Source organism: Sminthopsis crassicaudata, chromosome 1 (genome assembly GCF_048593235.1).
Source record: "Sminthopsis crassicaudata isolate SCR6 chromosome 1, ASM4859323v1, whole genome shotgun sequence".
Taxonomy (NCBI): Eukaryota; Metazoa; Chordata; class Mammalia; order Dasyuromorphia; family Dasyuridae; genus Sminthopsis; species Sminthopsis crassicaudata.
Genome location: NC_133617.1, coordinates 756,706,363 through 756,718,874, shown reverse-complemented (window position 1 = coordinate 756,718,874; position 12,512 = coordinate 756,706,363). Strand labels below are relative to the sequence as shown.

The 12,512-nt window shown below is 38.6% G+C and overlaps 1 long non-coding RNA gene across 1 annotated transcript in view; it reads right to left on the bottom strand.

Moving 5' to 3' along the window:
• LOC141552158 (uncharacterized) overlaps positions 1 to 7,965 on the bottom strand; it is a 57,874-nt gene extending 49,909 nt beyond the window's left edge. Inside the window, exon 1 of the long non-coding RNA XR_012485080.1 lies at positions 7,861 to 7,965. This is a non-coding gene — a long non-coding RNA (uncharacterized LOC141552158). The remainder of the gene's footprint in view (positions 1 to 7,860) is intronic.
• Between the last annotated feature and the right edge of the window lie 4,547 nt (positions 7,966 to 12,512).

The window sequence follows — 12,512 nt, the reverse complement described above, 5'->3', positions numbered from 1 at the left end:
GAGGCTTGAGTTAACACCTTATTTTTTATTTAATAGCATTTTAACTTTTTTTTTTTTACCTACAGTCTCTCTGTGCTCCGACCTATTCTTCATTCTGATTCCCTTGTAAAAAATTTTAATGTGTCATTCTAACTACATCATTCCTCTGCTCAAAAGCTAACAATGGTTCCCCATTGCCTATTGAATTAAGGATAGACTCCTTATATTTGAGTCCAAGGCCCTTCCTATTCCAGTTACATCCTATTTTTCTCTTCTTACCTAAAAATAATTCTGCTAAGAAAAGAGAGGCTAGTGACATTCTGGTGCCTGAAGAATTGAAGAGACATGAAGTTTAAAACTGACCCAATGAGAAGAAACTAAATCAGAGATGAGTAAAAGAGTTGCCATGAAGAAATAAAGGCCCATTTGAGATTAAACAACATAAATTACAGGGGTCCCAGTTAACACAATTTCTTGACTTTCTCCAAGAGGATTCCACAGCTTAGGAGTGGACACATAGAACTTGGATAGTAGGTATAATACCTAACTGGAAACTGGCAGGAAATGAATGGCCAAATGGTAAAGGGTTGAGGGAAATAAGCCTGGAGGATAGTGTCTTGTCAGACTAGTTAACTTCAAAGTCAAGAGTATGAAAGGAGGAAAATCAGAGCAGAACAGGATATTCTTTTTCCCTGGGGAAAGCAGGGAAGGATGAAGGTACTGGAGACTTAGGAGGTGTGGGTCAGTGAGTGAGGAAGAAGGACATGATATTATCAGCAGAATTACAAAGTTCAAAATCTTGAAAATGAGATACTTATGGGTGACGGTAAGACTGGTGATTCAAGAAAGAACAGAGCTGGGGATTAAGGGATTTTTTTTTAAAATCAATGAGTTGAAGGCCAGAATATTCAAGGGACATCAACTTGAATATTGAAGACATCAAGAATGAAGACAGAGGACATGGTGAGGAAAAAGTCTGAGATCCATGTAGTGAACATATGGGGAGAAAGGGAATGCGATTGGGAGGTAACAAAAAAGAATACGGACAGCAAGATAGCCAGATGGATTGAATTTCAAAAGAAAAGAAGTTGATGAGCAATGGTGACAAAGGGAAGTTCTGTGAAAAGTACACTTCCTCCTAGAAGAGAGTCCAGCATAGGAAAAAATAGACAAAATGTTCTGCAGAGGAAGAAGCATCTTTAGAAGAAAGCTTATCGGTCCCTAGTGTCAGGTGATAGACTGTGAAAGGAAACATTCTCTGACAAAAAGGAGCTTGGGATTAATATTGGTAAGGTCATTTATAAAGGCATTTGGGTCCAAATGTGGCCTTAGGCACTTATGATCCTGGGCAAGTGTAGCGTGCTGTTGTCTCCAGAAGCTGCTGATCGCTCTCTCTGGGAAGAGATCTGCTGTGTCAACTCAAATCTCTTGGACAGATTCTTCTTCCTGTAGTGAACAGTTGTCTCCAGGCAGTTGCTGTTAACTCTTGTCCAGAGAAGTGACTTCCCTTCCTGCAGAGAGCCCCGTCAAGCCTGATTTAGTGCAGTCTTCTCCTCTTTCTGGAGTGCTGTCCTCTTTTATCCTCCCAGAGAATGGGCATGGGATAATGCAAGGGCTTCTGGGAAGAAGTACTCCAACCAATGAGCTTGCTCCTCTTAGAATTCCTAAGGTGTAAACTCCCTTTAAAGGCCCAAGCCAAAGGTCTGAGCCAGAGAACTGTCAAGTCAACCTGAGTTCTCACCTTGTAATTGTCCAGACAACCTGAATTCTCACCTTGTTACTGTCCAGACAACCTGAGTTCTCACCTAGTAATCCTAACATCTCCCCCTTTTGTTTGATTTAGAACATAGGAGAGTCCTTGGAATTCCCCAGTATTTGTGGTGAAAAAGAAATATGGGAAATGGAGGATGTTAACTGATCTAAGAAGAGTAAATGAACAGATGGAAACTAGGAACTCTTCAGCCTGGACTTCCATCTCCTACTCAGTTGCCAAGAGAATGGCCTCTATGGGTTATAGACATTAAGGATTGTTTCTATTCTATCCCTCTAGATAAGGAGGATATGAAAAGATTTGCTTTTTCAGTGCCTAGTGTTAATTTGGCTGAGCCTTATAAAAGATATGAATGGACAGTTTTGCCACAGGGAATGAAAAACAGCCCTACTATGTGCCAAATGTATGTTGCTGCTGCTCTTGCTCCAGTAAGAAAAGCATTTCCAAAAGTAATATTATTACATTATATGGATGATATTTTGGGATGTGCACCTGAGGAACAAATGTTAGAAGCATGTCTACAAAAGACCATGGAAACACTAAAGTACTACAAACTGCATATAGCTGCAGAAAAAATTCAAAGACATGCTCCTTTTCAATATTTAGGATATGAAGTATATCCTAAGACACTCACAGTACAAAAGCTTTCTTTAAGAACAGAGAAGTTGAACACCTTAAATGACTTTCAAAAATTAATAGGAGATATCCAATGGATGCGTCCAGTGTTAGGCTTAACTACCAATCAACTACAACCTCTATGTGACATTTTAAAGGGAGACAGTGCTTTAAATTCACCACACCAGCTTACAAAAGAAGCACAAGAGGCTTTGAGAGAAGTTGAACCGGCTTTATCCAATGTGGTTGAAAGAGTCATTCAAATACCCTTGGAAATATCAGTTTTTGCTACAAAAGAGGAACCCACAGCAGTCCTTCATCAAGGAGACAGTGTGATTGAGTGGGTGAACCTCCCAGCACAACCAGAACAAAGCCTTACACCTTACCCAGTGCTTGTGGCTAGGATTTTATTAAAGGCTATTAAGAGAGTAACACAATTATCTGGAATAAGTCCTGAAAAAATATACACATTCTATACTAATGCACAAATTAATGTATGTTGTGAGACCATCCCAGAATGGCAAATTTTATTGGCCACCGCTCCAAATTTTGCACATGGATCTCCATTAAAGATAACCCGGCTACTACATAATTGGCGATGGATTTTTGAAGAAAAGGTTTCTAAGGTTCCTCTTAAAGGACCAACAATCTTTACAGACACCTCCAAAGAAAAAATTTGTGCTGTATACTCTTATGATTTAATCATAAAGAGAGTAGTCAGGACTCCTTTTCAGTCCACTCAACAGAATGAATTATTTGCTATCATGCTAGCTCTTATTTATTACCCAGGAGACGTAAATATAATTACTGATTCAGCCTATTCAGTAGGTGTAGTACAAAGAATTGCCACAGCCCAAATAAAATTTGCAGCCTCTAATATTTATCAGCTCTTTAAGGAACTTCAAGAGCAAGTGAGAAAACATCCAGGCAAGATTTATATCTTACATGTCCTATTTTTGATGGAAATTCAAAGGCAGATAGCCTTCTAACCATGTTAGCCAGTAGTCCTTTATTTCAGGAAGCACAAGAATCTCATTCTAAATATCATCAGGCTGCTTGAGCTTTACATTTACAATTTGGAATCTCAAGAGAGGAAGCTAGGAGCATAGTAAAAAGCTGTACAGCTTGTCTTCCTTTCCATGCTCCTACACTCCCTCCAGGGAAGAATCCTCGTGGTTTGAGATCCAATGAAATCTAGCAAATGGATGTGACCCATTATAAATCTTTTGGTTGTCTGTCTTTTATCCGTGTTGTGGTAGACACCTTTTCAGGATTCACATTTGCAATGCCAGCAGCAAAAGAGACAGCCCAAGTGGTCACTGAATGCCTTATATAAGCATTTGCAATTATGGGTGTGCCACAAGCAATAAAAACAGACAATGGACCTGCATATACGTCCAAACATTTTACACACTTTTGTGCACAGTATAAGATTTTACATACCACGGGCATACCCTTTAATCCTCAAGGGCAGGCAATAGTAGAGAGAAGAAACAGAGATATTAAGACACTCCTCCAAAAACAAAAGAAAGGGGGAGCCACAGGTAGCCCTAGGGAACTTCTAAATTTAGTTCTCTATACCATTAATTTTCTAATTTTTGACAAAGATGCACTGGCTCCGGCAGACAGGTTTTATAACCCACCAGAAGGGCAGTGTCCAGTGCAAGCAGCTCCAATGTCCTTAGATAATCGCCAGGTGATGTGGAGAGATCCAGAAAGTGGTGAATGGAAGGAACCAGATAGGTTAACTGCCTGGGGGAGAGGGTTTGCTTGTATTTCTTCAGCAGGAGAAGGAATCAGATGGGTGCCAATGAGTCGTATTCGCCTTGTCCATCAGAGAGAGACAGAAAAAGAGAAAGACCTCAAAATAAAGGAGAAAATCTAAGAAACATCTGACACTGAAAGAGCATGGCTAATAAGAAGACTGTTAAAGAACTTTAAAAACCAGCAGGAATCATTGGACTTCCTAACACAAGATGAGACTAATGGACAATGGACTTATGGACATTTATAAATTTTCAATTTATGATTATTTGATCATGTTATTTGTTATATACTTTTAGCATGTATTATGTTACTATGTGCTTATGTAATCTATGTAATTATGTGTAATACCTCCCATATTGATGGATTTATGTTTCAAGGTCATGACCACCCTATGTTCTAAATCAAAAGAAAGGGGGAGATGTTAGGTTCTTACTAAGTGCTAATGAGATAATGAGATATTAGGTTCTTACTAAGTGCTAAGTCAGTACTTAACATTACCTCTCAGATCTGCCAAGAAGGAAGGAATTTGTGGCCAAAGTACTATGTATTATTGAATACAAAATGGAAAATTTTGTACAAATAAAACCAATGCAGACAAGATTAAAAGGGAAGCAATAAATTGGGAAAATATTTTTACATACAATAGTCCTGATAAAGGCCTCTTTTCTAAAATGTATAGAGAATTGAATCAAATTTATAAGAATTTGAGCCATTTCCCAGTTAATAAATGGTGAAAGGATATGAACACACACTTTCCAGATGAAGGAATTAAGAGTATTTCTAGTCATGTGAAAAGCTCTTTAAATGACCCAATTAGAGAAATGCAAATTAAGACACTACAAACCTCTCACATTATTTAAGATGACAGGAAAAGATAATGATGAATGTTAGAGGGAATGAAGGAAAACTGGGATGCTAATACATTGAAGTGGAGCTGTGAACTGATTTAACAATTTTGGAGAGCAATGGAATTATGCCCAAAGAGCTATCAAACTATCCAGCCGTGCTTCTACTGGGCTTGTTTCCCAAAGACATCATAAAGGAGAAAAAGGGATCCACTTGTGCAAAAATGTTTGTGGCAGCCCTTTTTTGTAGTGGACAGAAACAGAAAATCTAGAATCATTTTCATTTCCAGAACTGAAGCTTCCCCTAAAAACAGGGGATAACAAAATCATATTGTATCACTTAGTCCTCACAAGATGAAGCTGGAGAGAGCTAAGTGTTTCAGAGAAGGAGATAATTACTACTTTCCCTATGTAGGAGGCAAGCCTTCAGGGATTCAAGGAGTGAGGTCCTCCAGGAGTTACAAAGACCCTGGCCCTGTCCTCAGGGGAGAGATTCCATCCTACAGAAGAATACAGAGAGGGTTAGGATTGGAAATGAAGATCATTTGAAGAGAAAGACTATTCTCCTCCTTCTTTTACTCCTCTTTACTCTTCTCTCCTCTCCTCTCCCCATCATTCTACAGAGACCTCAGAGTTATAAGAGGCTTTGAGATCCCAGATGGGAGGAGACCAGTTAGTGGCCCCTCAGTCAGAGCTCTGTCCCCAACCTGGTCCTCTGTCCTATCTATATCCCCTCTCCCCAGCTAACATCATCTTTAAGACAATAGACTACTTGATATAGGAGAGAGGGTAATGATGGAAGGTAAAGGATGGGGAGAGCTCTGATGACCAGGGGAAGCCTGAGCTTAAAGGGCAGAAACCTATGTGGTATTCAATTCTGAAGGCTCTGAGAGAAGAAAGGGTTAGAAAGTGGGAGATCTAGGGAGCTGGGGTAGGCTCTTGGAGACAAGACAGACCTATATAAGTCATGGCAGGGAGGCTAGGGCCCTTCAAGTGACAGAAGTGCTCCATGGGAATAGCTGAGCCTGGGAAAACAAGATGTCTACTTAGGAGTTGGGTAGGACCTCTGTAGAGTTTAGGCTTGGAGTCACTAAAGAGAAAGGGGAGACAGGGAGCCACATGCCTGGGAGCTGATGGGGAACCAGTCCAAGAGCTATAGAATTAAATAAAGGGGAGGAGGAAAGTGGTAACTGTGTCCAAAATGAGGTCCTGGGGGTAGGAAGGCAGTACTCTTGAATACTTAAAGGGGACTGAGTCTGAAGGGAGGATCCTTGATTTTCACCCTTGATCTTAGACAAAAGGCTGAGAATGCAAGGCATGTGAATCTCTAAACATGAGGTAGGAATAGGGAGATGGCACCCCTGGGTCCTGATCAGAAGACTCCTGGATTTCTAAGGACAAAGTCTGAAGCCTGGAAAAGTGTGACCCAAATCTGGGAAGAGGGTGGCAGTCTGAAAAAGGTTTAGGGGTGGGAGCTCATCAGGCAGGAAGACTTGGTAGAAAGGTAGACCTTGATAGACTTGAAGAACATTCACCAAGAGATCAGGAGGAGGACCCAATTGCCAGGGTTAGAGTTGGGAGTCGGAGGGTGTGAGCTGAAACCAGGAAATATGTGGGATGCAGCCTCAAACCTATTTGGGACTTGCAAGCCCAGGTGTGGCTTCCAGGAGACAAAGAGGTCAGAGGTACAAGGGTAAAAAAGGGAACAGATTTGAGCTCCAAGGGAAAAAAGGGGGAGAAACCTGACTTCCAAGGGAAAATTCTCATGGAAAAAAAGGGGAGAGATGACAGCTCCAAGGGAAAGCTCCCACAGAAAAAAGCAGAGATCTGAGTTCCCAGAGAAGGCAGTATAGTTTTTGTGGCAGGCAAGTGGAAATGATCTTAAAGGAAGGCAGTGATCTCAGCTCAAAGACTTCCTCTTTTCAGCCAGCTCACTCTGGAAGGACTTCCCTAGCCCTAAGAGCCTCGTCCTGTCCATTTCCCCTATGGATAAGCTCTTTCCTCCAATTACAGCTAGGTCCAGAACTTCAGGCCTCTCACAATTGATTCCACCCAAGCCCTGCCCCCCAATCATACAAGGATCCCCTCTTCTGCCCTAAATTCCTTCCAAACTTCACCCTAGGACTCAAATTCCACCTGGGTCACTATTCACCATGCTGGTTATCTCAGACAGCTCTTCTCCTCACTGCCTCCACCAGCTCCTTCCTTCTAGACCCAGCCACTCATCCTTCATAGCAGAAGGACTGCCCTGTTAAAATGGCCTCACCAAACAAACTCAAAGTAAGGGGCCCTATTCTTTAGGAAATGGAAAGCAGGTAGGCCCTAGCTCTTGGGGAAAAGAGGGATGGCACATGCAGTTGTTAAGTGGCTGATACAAAATTACTGGACAACCATCTTATAGAGGGTCTGTAAGTGGATCAGACTTTTAGATCATTGTATCTACAGTCTGCTATCCTAATCACTGAATATAGTGAGCCCAGTGTATCCAATGGCTGGTTGTCCAGTAATTTTGTATGCAACAAAATTTGGAAATACATACAATTGAATTGGCACTTGTCAGTAACTTTTTTTTCATATGTGAATCTAGGATATTATTGTATTCTAATAGAGGATCTTAAGGGAAACATTTGTGTAAGATTGCTAATGGAAAAAAAATGATTTCTATAGGGTGATGCAATTCGACATTTTTAAAATTAAATCCTCTTTGGACCTAGATGTCAAATGATGACTTAAACTGCTCAAAGGTGCAATACTCGAAGATGGCGGAGAGCAGACAGACTCCTCTAACTTTCTCTCAGACCAACAGCAGATTAATTCTCTAGACTGCTTCTAGAGTCAAAGAACCCACACATATTTGGAGTACAACACATTTCTAGAAGTTACCTTGGAAGAACTTCAGAATACATCTGTTTCAATCGGGCAAGGGGACAGTCTACCAAACCCAGACCACAGCATAGGGAGACTGGGGAAAGAAGCTGAAGTGGACAATCTAAGTGTTGTAACTTCCAGGAACCCTTGAATCGTCTGTGAGCCTCTTATACTACTTTGTCCAGATTGCAAACAGGTGGTTTGGCAGATGGACCTAGCTGGGATTACCTAGCACCAGAAACCAATCAGCAGAATTGCCCCAGGGCAAATTAAAGCAACTGATACTCCTTTGCATTGAACCGACTTCAAGCCTTAAGAAAATGAATTAAAAACAAACAAAAAAGAACTTCCACCCTAGATAGCTTTTTTTTGGAGATAGAAGAGACCTCAAATCCTGAGGTTCCTAAAGGCATATCAAGTACTGATGAACCCCAAAGGGAGATATGAGCTGGTCCCTATTTCTTCAAAGATTGCATAAAGGATCTTAAAAGAGAGAAGAAAAAATGGGAAAATAAAATAAGATCATTGCAAGAAGGAATGGAAAAAGTATATAATACCCTACAAAAGAGATATGAAAGACACCAATTCACTGAAAAACAAACATTTGTGGAATGGAAAAAGAATGCAATGAACAAAAAAATTTAATTGGCCAATTGCAAAAGGAGCTAAGAAAAATAACTGAAGAAAATAATACATTAAAAATTAGAATTGAACAAATGAAAGTAAATGACTCAATAAGACTTCAAGAATCAGTCAAACAAGAACAAAAAAAATGAAAAAATAGAAAATATGAAATATCTTCTACGAAAAACAACTGACCTGGAAAATAGAATTAGGAGAGACAACCTAAGGATTATTGGGCTTCCTGAAAGCCATGATGGAAAAAAGAACCTAGACATTATCTTACATGAAATCGTAAAAGAAGACTGCCCTGATATTTTAGAATCAGAAAGTAAAATAGCCATTGAAAGAATCCACTGATCAGCTCCTGAAAGAGACCCCAAAATTAAATCACCAAGGAATATTGTGGCTAAATTTCAGAATATTCCAAATAGATCTTAAAGGAGGGAAAAGGACCCACATGTGCAAAAATGTTTGTAGCAGCCCTCTTTGTAGTGGCAAGGAACTGGAAACTGAATGGATGCCCATCAATTGGAGAATGTCTGAATAAATTATGGTATATGAATGGTATGAAATTTTATTGTTCTGTAAGAAATGACCAACAGGATGATTTCAAAGAGGCTTGGAGAGACTAACATGAACTGATGCTAAGTGAAATGAGCAGAACAAGGAGATCATTATACACAACAAGACTATATGATGATCAATTTTCATGGACTTGGCTCTCTTCAACATGAGATAATTCAAAACAGTTCCAATTGTTCAGTGATGAAGAAAGCCATATACACCCAGAGAGAGGCCTGTGGGAACTGAGTGTGGACCACAACATAACATTTTCACACTTTCTATTGATGTTTGCTTGCATTTTGTTTTCCTTCTCTGTTTTTTTTTTTCTTTCTAGATCCAATTTTTCTAGTGCAGCAAGACAACCGTATAAATGTATATTATATATATGTTGGATATAACATATTTTTAACATATTTACTATGTATTGGACTACTTGCCATCTCAGGGAGGGGTGGAGGGAAGGAAAAATTTGGAACAGAAAGTTTGCAATGGTCAATGTTGAAAAATTACCTATGCATGTTTTATAAATAAAAAAAAGTCCATTACTATTCAATATAGTACTAGAAACTCTAGCCTTGGCAATAAGAGCCGAGAAAGAGATCCAAGGAATTAGAGTAGGAAATGAAGAAATCAAATTGTCACTTTTCGCAGATGACATGATGGTATACTTAGAGAACCCCAAAGACTCTGCTAAAAAGCTATTAGAAATAATTCAGAATTTTAGCAAAGTCGCAGGATACAAAATAAATCCACATAAATCCTCAGGATTTTTATACATTACCAACACAATCCAACAGCAAGAGATACAAAGAGAAATTCCATTCAAAATAACAGTCAATAGTATCAAATATTTGGGAATATATCTACCAAAGGAGAGTCAGGAATTATATGAGCAAAATTACAAAACACTTGCCACAAAAATAAAGTCAGATTTAAATAATTGGAAAGACATTCAATGTTCTTGGATAGGCCGAGCGAATATAATAAAGATGACAATACTCCCCAAACTAATCTATTTATTTAGTGCTATACCAATCAGACTCCCAAGAAACTATTTTAATGACCTAGAAAAAATAACAACAAAATTCATATGGAAGAATAAAAGGTCGAGAATTGCAAGGGAACTAATGAAAAAAAAGTCAGAGGAAGGTGGTCTAAGTGTACCTGATTTAAAGCTATATTATAAAGCAACAGTCACCAAAACCATTTGGTATTGGCTAAGAAATAGACTAGTTGATCAGTGGCATAGGTTAGGTTCACAGGACAAGATAGTGAATAAAAATAGCAATCTAATCTTTGACAAACCCAAAGATCCCAAATTTTGGGATAAGAATTCATTATTTGACAAAAACTGCTGGGAAAACTGGAAATTAGTATGGCAGAAACTAGGCATGGACCCACATTTAACACCACATACTAAGATTAGATCAAAATGGGTCCAAGATTTAGGCATAAAGAACGAAATCATAAATAAATTGGAGGAACATGGGATGGTTTACCTCTCAGACTTGTGGAGGAGGAAGGAGTTTGTGTCCAAGGGAGAACTAGAGACCATTCATTATTGATCACAAAATAGAACATTTTGATTACACCAAATTAAAAAGTTTCTGCACAAACAAAACTAATGCAAACAAGATTAGAAGGGAAGTAACAAATTGGGAAAAAATTTTTACAGTTAAAGGTTCTGATAAAGGCCTCATCTCCAAAATATACAGAGAATTGACTTTAATTTATAAGAAATCAAGCCATTCTCCAATTGATAAATGGTCAAAGGATATGAACAGACAATTTTCAGATGATGAAATTAAAACTATTTCCACTCATATGAAAGAGTGTTCCAAATCACTATTGATCAGAGAAATGCAAATTAAGACAACTCTGAGGTATCATTACACACCTGTCAGATTGGCTAAGATGACAGGAACAAATAACGATGAATGCTGGAAGGGCTGTGGGAAAACTGGGACACTGATGCATTGTTGATGGAGTTGTGAAAGAATCCAACCATTCTGGAGAGCAATCTGGAATTATGCCCAAAAAGTTATCAAAATGTGCATACCCTTTGACCCAGCCATACTACTACTGGGCTTATACCCCAAGGAACTACTAGAGAAGGGAAAGGGTCCTGTATGTGCCAAAATGTTTGTGGCAGCCCTTTTCATAGTGGCTAGAAGCTGGAAGATGAATGGATGTCCATCAATTGGAGAATGATTGGGTAAACTATGGTATATGAATGTTATGGAATATTATTGTTCTATAAGAAATGACCAACAGGAGAAATACAGAGAGGCTTGGAGAGACTTACATCAACTAATGCTGAGTGAAACGAGCAGAACCAGAAGATCATTATACACTTCAACAATGATACTGTATGAGGATGTATGCTGATGGAAGTGGATTTCTTCAACATAGAGAAGAGCTAATCCAATTCCAATTGATTAATGATGGACAGAACCAGCTACACCCAGAAAAGGAACACTGGGAAATGAATGTAAACTGTTATTTTTACCTTCTGAATCCAATTCTTCCTGTGCAACAAAAAATTCGGTTCTACACACATAAATTGTCTCTAAATTATACTGTAATATATTTAACATATATAAGACTGCTTGCCATCTGGGGGAGGGGGTTGGGGGAGGAAGGGAAAAAATCTGAATAGAAGTAAGTGCAAGGGATAATGTTGTAAAAAATTACCCATGCATATGTACTGTCAAAAATGTTATAATTATAAAATAAAATAAAAAATTAAAAAAAATAAATAACTAAATAAATAAATAAATAAAAGTGCAATACTTAGCAGCTGTACAGTATTTATTTAAACATGTCTTGTTTTAAAACAAATAATACCTGAAGGTTTTGGAAAAGTACAAAAGACCTTGAAAATTCTCCCTATGAGCAAAATCCTGGGTTTTGAGAGGAACCGGGGGGGGGGGCGGTCTTAGGATTCTCCTTATAAAAGCTCATGAAGCTCAACTTAGGGAATACATTGCTAAAAAGTTGTCCAAATTCAAGAGACTTCTTAGTATCCAAGATGGTGGTTTTGTTTAGAAGTTTATTTCTAGTGCAGAAATGACTTTTATCAGATAGATTTAAATTATAAAATTAAAATTATAAATTATATAAAAATTATAAAACTGAATATGGAAGTTTATAAGGAAATAATAACTTTGCGGGCAGCTAGGTGGCATAGTGGATAGAGCACCAGCCTTGAATTCAGGAGGACCCCAGTTCAAATGTGGTTTCAGACACTTAACACTTCCTAGCTGTGTGACCCTGGGCAAGTCACTTAACCCCAGCCTCAAAAAAAAATAAAAAAAAAAAATAATAATAATACCTTTAAGCCACCTTTAATCTCAACAAGCCCTGACCTTTATTCAAAAAGAGACTCCTTCCTTGAAATAATGGCTTGGTAGTTGACAGTGAGATATTATTAAAAGACTTGGATAAAACTGAAGGAATGAGAATATATGTTCTGCAAG